The sequence below is a fragment of the Nelumbo lutea genome, chromosome 5 (assembly GCF_056320005.1).
Source record: "Nelumbo lutea isolate HS-2025 chromosome 5, American lotus-T2T, whole genome shotgun sequence".
NCBI classification, from domain to species: Eukaryota; Viridiplantae; Streptophyta; class Magnoliopsida; order Proteales; family Nelumbonaceae; genus Nelumbo; species Nelumbo lutea.
Window position 1 is genome coordinate 54,141,060 of NC_142688.1, and position 13,597 is coordinate 54,154,656.

The 13,597-nt window shown below is 41.8% G+C and overlaps 1 pseudogene; it reads left to right on the top strand.

Annotated features, from left to right (window-relative positions):
* The first annotated feature begins 9,040 nt into the window (after positions 1 to 9,040).
* On the top strand, positions 9,041 to 9,376 carry LOC148852467 (cysteine proteinase inhibitor 1 pseudogene; annotated as a pseudogene).
* Positions 9,377 to 13,597: the final 4,221 nt, after the last annotated feature.

Sequence of the window (13,597 nt, forward strand, 5' to 3'; positions counted from 1 at the left end):
GCGCTTCAACAGAAGACTCTGTTACCTTGGTTCTGCCTCTGGCTTTTGCAAAGAACCATGCTTTTACTCTCTCAGCCTCAGTTGTCTGTAACTTTTAAACATATGAACAGAACTTTTAATACCTCTGCTCATATGGTATCCCAACAGGCTAAATCTCATCCGTTAGACTTTTTTGAATATAATGTATACCTTGATGGGATACCCCCAGTGGATCAGTCTGTACATATCTCTTTTAGTTAATTAAAAGTGCGTTTACCTTCAAAAAAAAATATATATGATCTGACAACACATATTTATTGCATATTTATCATGGTTTTTAAAATCGATTCGGAGACTGAACCGATCAGGGGTCCGGTTACCGGGTCCAATGGTCCAACCGCTCGAATTGAACAGTCAGCCCATTCTGACAAAAAAATAAAATACGGTCAAAATTGTTCAAACAGTTAACCGCCCAGTTCAGCAGTTTGCTGGCCAAAATCAATGTATTTTTGACAAAATCCGGTTTTGGGGAGAAACGGAACAGGTCAGGTGACCAGTTCCTGGTTTTTCCAGTCCGACCATCCGGTCCAGTCCGGTTTTGAAAACCATGATATTTATAATGATCAGCCCAAAATGCAACTGCACCACAACGCCATTATACCAAACACCCCTATTGTCTCTAGCACTAGTAATTCGATCGAATATTTGAAGGAACTGATACCTAGGGGTGTCAATTGGACTGGATTTGGTCTAATCCGATCCAGTCCAATGTGAATCCATTATAAATGGACCAGGTCCAATCCAATCCAATGAATATTTTGGACCAATTCGGATCGGTCCAATTCAATGTCTGGACCATCCAATCTATTCAAATTCATTTTGATTTAGATTGGTTTCAACCCAAATCCAATCCATTCATAAATATATTCTTATTTTATATCAATAGATCAAATATTGGCTTAATCCAACCCAATCCAATATAAATTTATTATAGATGGACCAGGCCCAATCCAATCTAATAAATATTTTAAACCGGATTGGTCCAATCTAATATATTTTATTGATCCGTCCAATCCGTCCAAATTGATTTTAAATTGGACGGGGTCCAATCCAAAATCGGTCCATTGACACCCTTACTGATACCAATCTTTTCAATGCATGGTCAGTGCAATTCACAAAAGCATCCATGAAAATATATAATTCTCCTATACCATACCTTTTAAGGCTTTATTATCTTTCTTTTATATTTACTTATTTATTTATTTCCAATTCATGATCGTATATCTAACTTTATTATCTACATTTCCTCAATTTGGGGTATCTAGAACATGAATATATTTGTTTTCATTAAAATCAACTATTCATTTTCTTATTCTGCTAATAACAAATTATTAAAATAAAAAAAAAAAAGAAAGAAAGCAAGAGAAAATAAAGGAGCCCTTTGAATGCCTCCACCAACCCAGAAGTGAAGACAGGCTTAAAGAAAAAAATAAAAGAAAGAAGTGAAGACCTATAAAAGAGAAAAATTAGCATCAGGGCCCATGAGAAAAACAAAGCTGAAAAGAGATTAAAACATCCAATTTGATCCACCTCTCCTTTGACACAAATTGCTAGATTAAAACATGTTCGTTAAGGCTTAGTTTGGAAAGATTGTACAGTGCAAAACCTTGTGTTCTGTATCATTAAACCTATATTTGCACTATACATATTTGTATTTATATTTTCTAAACTGAGCATATAAATAAAAAATTTGATAATACATTTCTCTCTTTTTTTTATAGGTTCAGTTTTGAAAGGGTATAAATACAAATATGTACAATGCAAATATATAAAATATAAGATTTTACACTCTAGAAATTTGCATTTGTATTCTTTCTAAACTGAGCCTTTGAAAGGAGTACAAATACAAATTTGTAGAGTACAAAATCTTGCATTTTATGTTATTTTGTATGTATTTTTACTGTATATATTTGTATTTATAATCTTTCCAAATTGAGTTTTTAAATACAAAATATACATACAACCAAGCAACATTTCGGTTGCTTGTGAAAGAATGAGAACAATATGAAAGGATGAATTGGAATTTTGTGTTTAAAGTTCTTCAACATTTCGGTTTTAGTAGTATTTGGATTGATTTGGTTTGCCTTTGCATATGTGACAACTGGTTCATCTGGCAAGCTATTAACAAAGCTTCTGGCAAGCTATTAATCTTATGGAGTTCATCATATCATATGAGAAAGCTTCTGGCAAGCTATTAACAAAGAAAATGTCTTGCTTTATAGTGCACTCCAAACTAAGAGCTCCTGATGTAAACATGATTAAACAAGTTACAGATTACACATAAACAATTACCTTTCATCTATTTGGGTGCTCTTTTTGGTAAGGGTCTGTTTGGTTTATAGGAATAGGGTCTGGAATTGAATTTGGAATGGGTTATTTCAATTTCAACTGTTTTGTTGAGCGGAATTAGAATTACATTCTCATTCCTACTGGAATGGCATTCCCCATCTGAGCGAATGGACATTCCAAGTTCTCTACTTCTCCCTTGGGATGAAATTCCATTCCTGTTGATTTTAATTTCCATTTCCATTTCCGTTTGAACCAAACAAACTATAGGAATGGATCATTCCGATTTCAATTCCAAAGGATTTTTATTCCTGATGTAACCGTTTTCGGCCACGTACCAATGTTCTGTGATGTAAAATTTTTTGGCAAAATACCTCGTTATTCGACCCGGTGGTGGCGTACCTTAGTGACGAGCTACTTGGTGGCGAACTGCCTGGTGGCGAACTGCCTTGGTGGCGAACTGCCTTGGGGCGAACTGCCTGGTGGCGAACTCCCTGGTGGCGAACTGCCTGGTGGCGAACTGCCTGGGGGCGAACTGCCTCGGAGGCCAACTCCCTGGTGGCGAACTACCTGGGGGCGAATTGCCTTGGGGCGAACTGCCCTAGTGGCGAACTGCCTGGGGGCGAACTGCCTGGGAGCGAACTGCCTGGGGGCGAACTCCTCGGTGGCGAACTGCCTGGGGGCGAACTGCCTTGGTGGCGAACTGCCCGGGGGCGAACTCCCTGGTGGCGAACTGCTTGGGGGCGAACTCCCTGGTGGCGAACTTCCTTGGGGCGAACTCCCTGGTGGCGAACTGCCTGGGGGCGAACTCCCTGGTGGTGAACTGCCTGGGGGCGAACTCCCTGGTGGCGAACTGCCTGGGGGCGAACTCCCTGGTGGCGAACTCCCTACTAGGCGGTCGATGCCTTAGAGAATGTTGGAGCTCCCTGGTTCGGCGCAATCCGACTACCCTCAGCATGAGGCGGTCTTCTTTCCTTTGTAGGCTGCGGGAGATGAGGGACCTGCGAGAACTTCATCTTTTCCTCCTCTTTGTAGGTGGCGGGAGCTGAGAGACCTGCGAGAACTCCATCTTTTCCTCCTCTTTGTAGGTGGCGGGAGTTGAGGGACCTCCGAGAACTCCATCTCTTCCTCCTTGTAGGTGGGGGGAGCTGAGGGACTTCCGAGAACAGCATCTTTTCCTCCTCTTCGTAGGCGGCGGGAGCTGAAGGACCTGCGAGAACTGAATCAAAGGTCCCGGGGGTACTTTCCCGGTGGGGACTCTCCGATGCTTAAGTTAGCACTCTTATTGTAGAGAGCTTTGAAGATAATATGAGAGAGCTAGAGAGCAGGGTTACTTCCCTTTTTTTTTCCCCCTTCCCCTTTGGGGGGTAAGGTCTTTATATACCGGAGTCTTCGCGGGTTAGGTGGGTGAAAAGCCTCCAAACGGTAAGACTCGTCGCATCCGGTCAGAATCGGGGTACGGTGGTGAACTCCTCAAGGTCGTCAGGCTGGCGCTTGTGTCAGGCGGCCAGGTCGGCGCTTGGGCCGGGTTGTCAGAGGGGTGCCTGCATCGATCGGCGGGTCAGTGTTTAGGCCAGGTCGTCAGGTCGGCGCCTGTGTCAGTTGGCGGGACAGTGCCTAGATCAGGTCGTCATGCTGGCGCTTGTGTCAGTCGGCGGGTCAGTGTCTAGATCAGGTCGGCAAGCTGGCGCCTTGGCCGGATCATGTGCTAGGCTGGTCCAAGTTGGCCAGGTCGTGCAGGCCGTGCACAGTTCGCGCAGGCCGCGCGCTAGGCCGCGCGTGCAATTCGCGCAGGCCACGCGCACCGTGCAGTTCATGCGCGCCGCGCAGGCGCACGTCAGGCCGCGCGCAGGTCGCGCCAGGCCGGCCAGACAGGTGCCCGGGTGGGTCACCAACTTCGTAAGTTCATTGGCTGGGTGTTTTCCTAGCTGTCACGAGGTGCCACGTGTCATAATTTTACTGGAGGGCCAAATCTGCACTCATCAATAGCCCCCCACTCCCGAGCTGATAGTAACTCAGCGAAGGGAGTAGATTTCTTTTGGCCCGTAAGTCAATGAGCTAGTAAGTGCTGATCCAATTGCTAGTATGGCCCGTAGGCTTTGGGAGCGACTCGTAGTCTATTCTTTTTTGACTTGCCCGTGCCGAAGAGGCGACCGGGTCTTGAGCAGTAATGTAGCCCGTAGGCTTTTGGGAGCGACTCGTAGTCTACTCTCTTATCTTGACTTTTGCCCGTGCCGGAGAGGCGACCGGGTCTTAAGCAGTAATGTGGCCCATAGGCTTTTGGGAGCGACTCGTAGTCTACTCTTTTTTGACTTTTGCCCGTGCCGGAGAGGCGACCGGGTCTTAAGCAGTAATGTGGCCCGTATGCTTTTGCGAGTGACTCGTAGTCTACTCTCTTTTTTTACTTTTGCCCGTGCTGGAGAGGCAACTAGGCCTTAAGCAGTAATGTGGCCCGTAGGCTTTTGGGAGTGACTCGTAGTCTACTCTTTTTTTACTTTTGCCCGTGCTGGAGAGGCGACCGGGTCTTAAGCAGTAATGTGGCCCGTAGACTTTTGGGAGTGACTCGTAGTCTACTCTCTTTTTTTACTTTTGTCCGTGCTGGAGAGGCAACCGGCCTTAAGCAGTAATGTGGCCCGTAGGCTTTTGGGAGTGACTCGTAGTCTACTCTCTCTCTCTTTTTACTTTTGCCCGTGCTGGAGAGGCGACCGGGTCTTAAGCAATAATGTGGCCCATAGGCTTTTGCGAGTAACTCGTAGTCTACTCTCTCTCTTTTTTTACTTTTGCCCGTGCTGGAGAGGCGACCGGGTCTTAAGCAGTAATGTGGCCCGTAGGCTTTTGGGAGTGACTCGTAGTCTACTCTCTTTTTTTATTTTTGCCCGTGCTGGAGAGGCAACCGGGCCTTAAGCAGTAATGTGGCCCGTACGCTTTTGGGAGTGACTCGTAGTCTACTCTCTTTTTTTACTTTTGCCCGTGCTGGAGAGGCAACCGGGCCTTAAGCATTAATGTGGCCCGTAGGCTTGGCTTGCATCAGCTTCGTAATGCCGGTCACCTACTCCTACAAGAAGCTACTAGGGGCTCGACCTTCGGGGGCAACACCACTAACTTTAGGTTGCCAACTCACACGGGAGCCTTGGAAGGCTCGACCAGTAAGGGCGCCTATGTAGTTAGTTGGCCGCCAACAACCGCAGAAGCCACGAAGAGCTCATCTTTGTAGGGGGACCTTGCGGAGAGGACTGATGTGGCATTATCTGAATTGAAAGTAAGGTTGGTAGAGCTACTTAGTCCGTTAGCTCCCTGCACAGTCTCTGAGTTCCTAAAAAATGTAAACTATAAAGCGATAGTTTCAATTTCTAAAAAGTGAGGACTTAGTTTTGGCGAGATGAGAACTTAGCTTTGGTAGGATGAGAACTTAGCTTTTTGTAGCGGTTTCCCACAGACAGCGCCAATTGATGTAACCATTTTCGGCCACGTACCAATGTTTTGTGATGTAAAATTTTTTGGCAAAGTACCTCGTTATTCGACCCGGTGGTGGCGTACCTTAGTGACGAGCTACTTGGTGGCAAACTACCTGGTGGCGATCTGCCTTGGTGGCGAACTGCCTTGGGGCGAACTGCCTGGTGGCGAACTCCTTGGTGGTGAACTGCCTGGGGGCGAACTGCCTCGGAGGCCAACTCCCTGGTGGCGAACTGCTTGGGGGCGAACTGCCCTGGTGGCGAATTGCCTGGGGGCGAACTGCCTTGGTGGCGAACTGCCTGGGGGCGAACTCCCTGGGGGCGAACTCCCTGGGGGCGAACTCCCTGGTGGCGAACTGCCTAGGGGTGAACTGCCTTGGTGGCGAACTGCCCGGGGGCGAACTGCCTTGGTGGCGAACTGCCTGGGGGCGAACTGCCTTGAAGGCTAACTCCCTGGTGGCGAACTGCCTGGGAGCGAACTCCCTGGTGGCGAACTGCCTGGGGGCGAACTCCCTAGTGGCGAACTCCCTACTAGGCGGTCAATGCCTTAGAGAATGTTGGTGCTCCCTGGTGCGGCGCAATCCGACTGCCCTTAGCATGAGGCGGTCTTCTTTCCTTTGTAGGCTGCGGGAGATGAGGGACCTGCGAGAACTTCATCTTTTCCTCCTCTTTGTAGGTGGCGGGAGCTGAGAGACCTGCGAGAACTCCATCTTTTCCTCCTCTTTGTAGGTGGCGGGAGTTGAGGGACCTCCGAGAACTCCATCTCTTCCTCCTTGTAGGTGGGGGGAGCTGAGGGACTTCCGAGAACAGCATCTTTTCCTCCTCTTCGTAGGCGGCGGGAGCGGAAGGACCTGCGAGAACTGAATCAGAGGTCCCGGGGGTACTTTCCCGGTGGGGACTCTCCGATGCTTAAGTTAGCACTCTTATTGTAGAGAGCTTTGAAGATAATATGAGAGAGCTAGAGAGCAGGGTTACTTCCCTTTTTTTTTCCCCCCTTCCCCTTTGGGGGGTGAGGTCTTTATATACCGGAGTCTTCGCGGGTTAGGTGGGTGAAAAGCCTCCAAACGGTAAGACTCGTCGCATCCGGTCAGAACCGGGGTACGGTGGTGAACTCCTCGAGGTCGTCAGGCTGGCGCTTGTGTCAGGCGGCCAGGTCGGCGCCTGGGCCGGGTTGTCAGAGGGGTGCCTGCGTCAGTCGGCGGGTCAGTGTTTAGGCCAGGTCGTCAGGTCGGCGCCTGTGTCAGTTGGCGGGACAGTGCCTAGATCAGGTCGTCATGCTGGCGCCTGTGTCAGTCGGCGGGTCAGTGTCTAGATCAGGTCGGCAAGTTGGCGCCTTGGCCGGATCATGCGCTAGGCTGGTCCAAGTCGGCCAGGTCGCGCAGGCCGTGCAATTCGTGCGCGCCACGCAGGCACGCGTCAGGCCGCGCGCAGGTCGCGCCAGGCCGGCCAGACAGGTGCCCGGGTGGGTCACCAACTTCGTAAGTTCGTTGGTTGGGTGTTTTCCTAGCTGTCATGAGGTGCCACGTGTCATAATTTTACTGGAGGGCCTAATCTGCCCTCATCAATTCCGATTCCGATTATGAACCAAACAAACCCTAAAATAAAAATTAAAAGGAATTTGAATTTCTTAAAATAAAAATTAAAAAGAAAATAACTACAAGGTTGAAAAGCAAAAAAATTCTGCCGCGGAAAGTAAGCTTATCTTGATTCGTCACGTTCTTCAAACTTTGCCTATTCATATGCCTCTCCCCCAAAGCCATCATTCATAAAGTTCAGCAATTATTTGCTGAATTTTCTTTGGGGAGCATCCGACTTTGGGTCAAAACACCATTGGATTGGATGGAATAAGGTTTGTAAACCAATTAATGGAGACTTGGTTTAAGTTATTACTCAATAGTACTTTGTGAGCCCAATTTATGCATTCTATGGATGTGTACCAGATTATGGAAGAGATGTTTGTTACCAAGGAAATGGCGTTAAAGCACTGTCAGTGGATGGTGGGTAGAGGGGAGGTACCCTTTTGGTTTGACAACTGGAAGGGTTTCAGTCCACTTATCTATGAAGTGGAGGATTTTAATAAGACTGAATTTAAACTAAATTAGGTGCTAAAAAAACAAGATGGTTCATGGAATTTTGATTTACTTAATGATATTCGAATTGTTTGTTGTTTGCTTTTTCAAATTCCTATGGGTATGCTACCTCTCTTCAAGCTGAAATCCTTGCTTTGTTGGATGGTCTTTGGCTTTTCCGCAATAGTGGTATTTTATCAATTGATGTGGAGAATGACAAATCGCCCGGGTCAGCGGTTTGCTGATCAAAATTAATGGTTTTTGAAAAAAAAATAGTTTTGGGGAAAAATTAAATCGGTCACTTGATCAGTTCCTGGTTTTTCTGATTTGACCATCCAGTGTGGCCAAGTATTGAAAACCATGCTATAAATTATTCCTTTTATTGCCAAAAAAAAAAAACAGTAACATTTGATGCATGTTCACAACATTAAAAAATTAAAAAAAAAAATTGAGGGAAATTGTCTAAAACTCACCATGAATTTTCAGCATTTCTTTTAAATTCACCACAAGTTTTCAAAATGTCTAAAACTCACCATGTCACTAACTTGACATTTAACAGACTTACGGGTGTTGATATATTACCAGTTTAACATTCATAAAAAAAGGAAAAAGTTCAAAAAATATTTTCAAATATAAAATACATAAAACATAGAAATTACAAAAAATATAAAAAATTATAGAAATCTCAAACAAAATAAAAAATTATTTTCAAATTATAGAAACAATAAAAATTGAAAAACAAAATCACAAAATAAAATTGTAGAAAAAGCACCAAAAATTATAGAAAAACACAGAAATTGCAAATAAATAACAAAAAATACAGGAAAAATTATAGATTGTAGAAAATAGAAAAATGTAAAAAAACAGAAATTATAAAAAACATTGGATTATAATAAAATACTAAAAATGCAAAAAAAAAAAACAAGAAAATTAAAAACTGAAAAATCCCACTTTTCCTCTAATTTTAGCCAATTTCCCAAAAATTGAAACAACAGCATAAAATTGCGGAGTCCATGTTTTCATGAAAGAACCCGTGTTTATCGTTTAACCATTCAAGTTCGAGGACGAGTTTGAACCAGACAAAGGCCGAGAAGCTATAAATTCCATGGCAGATCTCAAGCTCCAACGCATCACATCGCCGAGAAAGAAAAAGAAAAAACAAAAGACATCGGCCAACGACAAAATACAAGCAAAATGAAGAGCCAATCTGTTGTTGTGCTTTCTCTCCTCGTTGCTTCTTTTCTACTTCTTGAGGGAGTCTCAGGTGGTGGTTGGACAGAAATTAAGGATCTGGATGATCCACTCGTCCATGAGATCGCAGAGTTCGCTGTGGCTGAACACAACAAGAAAGCCAACACTGATCTCGTGCCCCAGGAGTTGGTTAAGGGTGAAATGCAATCTGGTGGTGGCAGCACCACTTATCGGGTTACAATCGTAGTAAGGGATGGTAAGGTTAGCAAAAGATTCGAGGCTGTCGTCGGAGAGACTAACAAGGGTGTCAGGACCCTCACATCCTTCGAACAGGTTTAGACTTTACAGCTTATCATCTTCTTCGCTCGTAGCCTCATAGTCATAGGAGATAATGCTGTGGGGGAATTGAATGTCGTCTTCCTCCTTCAATTGCAACTTTGATATTCCTAATGCACGGCTGCATTTGCTGCTGTGGGGAAGGTATAGAAACGGATTTTGTGAGGACAAAATCCGGATTCCTATCTTGTACTTATTATTGTTTTTTATGAATAAAATTATTCACTATTCTTTTATTTGTATTGCATAATGGTCTCATGTCTAAATCCGATTCAATTAAATTGGATTCGAAATATCAAAAATCCATTATTCTTGTTGGGTCGGACTGGACCATCCCACATCCCACATTTTCTGCAACCACGGCCAAATTCACCATCCAGTTGCCGCATCTTATTTTACAAATTAACGACAGTAAGAGGGAGGGAATCAATTTCGATTAAATTTTGTTCACCGCGCACCTAACGTACTCCCTCCCAACACCTAATAGGGGTCCGATACACAACAGCGGCAAATTAAAGCACCCATCTCTCTCTTTCTCTTCATTGCCAATACGTTTTGAAAATACATGGATACGTACAAAAAATATAGAAACACTTGGATACATGAAAGAAATACATACAAATTATATAATTACAACAATAACATTAAATTTATAGTCAAATAGGCATATATAATGTATAAATATATAAAAATATATATTTAATATTGTACATAAAAACATATTATAATTAATATAATAGCAGAATGCATAGATATCATACAATGCATTAATTAAGAGTCTAAGATGAACCTATTATTTTTATTTTCTATTTTATCATTTAATAATTTATAATATATATATAATTTTAACTTAAAATATATCAAATTAGTTAAAATTTCTAAGATATATATCATATGCAAATTCATAATTTAATTATTAAAATAATTATTTCATTATTAAAATTTTTATATTAATAACTTTTTTTGAAATTAAAAATCATTTTTTATATAAATGTAAATTAGTGGATTTGATATATTCAATTTAATATCATATTCTTGAATTTCTTGTAAACAAATTTTTTTATTTTTTTGTAAATAATAAGTATATTATCATTTAATGTAAATTAAAAAATTAATTAGTAATTATAAAAATATATAAAATTTGTATGATATATATCATGTGCAAATTTATAAATTTTCAGTAGTAAGGTAATTATTCTACTATTAATATTTTATTTGTATAAATTTCTTAAGATTAAAATCATCTTTTGATGTAAATATAGAATTGGTAGATTATTTATTCTATTTGTTTATAAAATACTAATTTTAAATATTATTTATTTTAGTTTTCAGTTGGAGTTGATAAAGATAAATATTGATTATTTGTTTTGATAGACATTAATAAAAATTATGTTACTTCATTAAATATTGCAATGCAAGACATGACTTAGTTGTTTTAAGGTGGGTTTAAGACTTTCAATGCCACATGGATGGTGTTTCGAGTTCGAATCACTTACACCATTATCATCATTTACATTTTTAATAGAAGACACTGCATATTGGTTGGTATCGGTGCGTATCGGCCAATACAACGGGCTGATATGCATCTGTACCGATCCGATACGTGCAACTTATAGGATATGTTTTCATTTATAGCGTATCCTATATCTTCTAACTCCAATACCAATGCGATATGCCCGGTATCAAATATATCGTGTCGATATTTAAATCTTTGCTTTTCATTTCCTCTCCACCACCCCTTATTCATTTCCTCTATATAAAAATACGACCATTGCAACCACCAATGTTGGTATGAGTGGCAAAAAATAATAATAAATAATAAAAATAAATAAATTCTACAGTCTACACCAACATGCTGGTCTAAGGGAAGAAGTTGGGATCCGCTAAGGATGCAAATTACGGAGAGTATTTTTTGGCATGAGGGAAAATTAGTTGAAGAAGGAAATAATATTGGAGAAGTTTCCTAATATTAGACCCTGAGGAGCTTTCGATAACAGTTGAATATGCTGAATTGAAAATTTTAGTGTTTATCTTTACGCAATACAAATAAACTATTCAAAGAAGTCGAAGTGAACATCCCTTTAAATGATTGCCTGTCAACCAAATTAGGCACTCCCAAACAGGTAGAACCCACCTCGAAAAAAAATAAATTTATTTCAACCAAAGCTCTAACCCTCCCAAACTAAGGTCGACATGAAGCCAAACCAAAATTCTTACCTCAAGTTTTAATAAAATTTAAGTTATTTATTGAAAAGGCAATAATGATGATCAACTTTTAGATCTTTGCAACTATATAGTTGTAGGTGGTCCCATCTCCCAATGGCCCATGCCCTAAATTCAATTCTATCCAATACTTGAAGCCCATTACTCCCCCCTCCCCACTTAAATGAATCAAATGGTCCCCACCAACTTTTCATCTTTCCTTGTTTAAAAAGGTACACTCCTTCAAAGTAGCCACGTGTCAACACCCCACAAAAGCAAGTACAAAATAGAAAGAAAAGCTTCACCCTGCTTTTTACGGACTTGCATTTATCTCTGCTTTCATGGTGGATGATGAGTTAAAAAAGTAGGTACTTTAGGTTCAAGTTTCATATATAAGTAATTTTCATTAACTTTGTTCATAAAATATAATATGAAAGCCATTTTGTAAAGAAGAAGCACTATCTGAATTGGTTCAAGAATTAATAGGAAATTTAATAAATCAGTAGGAAGGTTAACTATTAAAACCCAAGAGTTAAAAATAACTTGTCGAATTTCCAAAAGGAAAAAGATGTATATTTATATACCATGAAGTATATGACATTCTTTCTGTAGAGTAATTTATTATATTTATCATGAGTCAATTTAAATATTAGTATTTAACTATTTTTTATTTTGTTATTGTTTCTGTGGAAAATTAGTCAAATTAATACAAGTAATTGAGCCAAGCTAAAAGACCTTCAATGCATGGGCACAAAAGGATTCCCTAAGCTTATTGAAGAGAAGGTTAGTTCTACATATTTACAATAATGATGATAAATTTTTTGTTTAGTATATGTATATTGTTTGAAGTTATTTTACCTTCATCTAGACCTGTTCATGGGCTGAGCTTAGGCTGGGCTTTCATTCTTCATTAACAGAATTTTTTCAAGCTCGAGCCTGAGCCCGAGCCCGGCCCAACCAACAAGCCTACAACTTGGGCCTGAGCACGATCCTCTTAAAAAGCCTGAAGCCCGGGCTTGAGCCTAATGTCCGATCTAACAATGATTTTTTTCACTTTTATTGAAGATTGCATCCTGAGTTCGCCTGATTTCGCCAAAGTTCACCGGTGGCGCTGGTGTTCGTTGGTGAGAATGAAATCATTGAGAAGACGGAACACACAGAGAGAGAGAGAGCGCAAACTCACCGCCGCAGTTCACTAGTAGCGCTGGTTCCTGAGAAAATGAAAATATGTGATAGTGCTCAGTGAATGAGAAACTAAGAATGAGAACTGCGAGAGAGACGAGAGAGAGAGAGAGAGAGAGCGGACTGCTTGAGAGAGAGAGAGAGAAGACTCACCGCCAGAGAGAGAGACGACCGGTGCCTGAGATCACCGGTGCTTGAGCTCGTGTGTCGCCTCTGAGATTGAGAATGAGAGTGAGGAGTGAAGAAGATGAAGACTGAAGAGAGGGAATAAGAAAGGGTATTTATTTGGCTAGGGTTTAGAAATTAGAATAGGTTACACTGTGTTGGGCTGGGCCGGGCTTTTGTGGCAAATCCCGAGCCCAGCCCGTAAAATAGTTGGGCTCGGGCTTTTAGGCCTGAGGTCAAGCCCGCGGGCTAAAAACTATGTGCAAGCTCGTTAGGGGTCGGGTCGAGCCAGGCCGGGCCGGCCCGTCGAGCTACCCAGCCCATGAACAGGTCTACCTTCATGTTGTTAGACAAAAAAGACCCATGCAGTGATGGAAGCATTGTAAATGAAAAGGCAGCCGAGATTATTGTAAGTACTTTCTAGTTATGTTTTTTTTTTTTTTTTTTTTCCGAAAAACCCATAGGCAAATCATTCATTCATATCATCAACAAGTACAGGCAAAAGGAAATCAGGAGGATTCGACCAAGTAAAGGTCCTTGAGAGATTACAAGCAAATTTAGTGATCAAATGTGCTACTCTATTGCTTGCACGAGGATCTAAAGGAAATAACTGAAGACTGAAAATCTTTCAAAAGGTCCCTGCAATCAGTGATAATGGGAAATAACCGCCAAGGG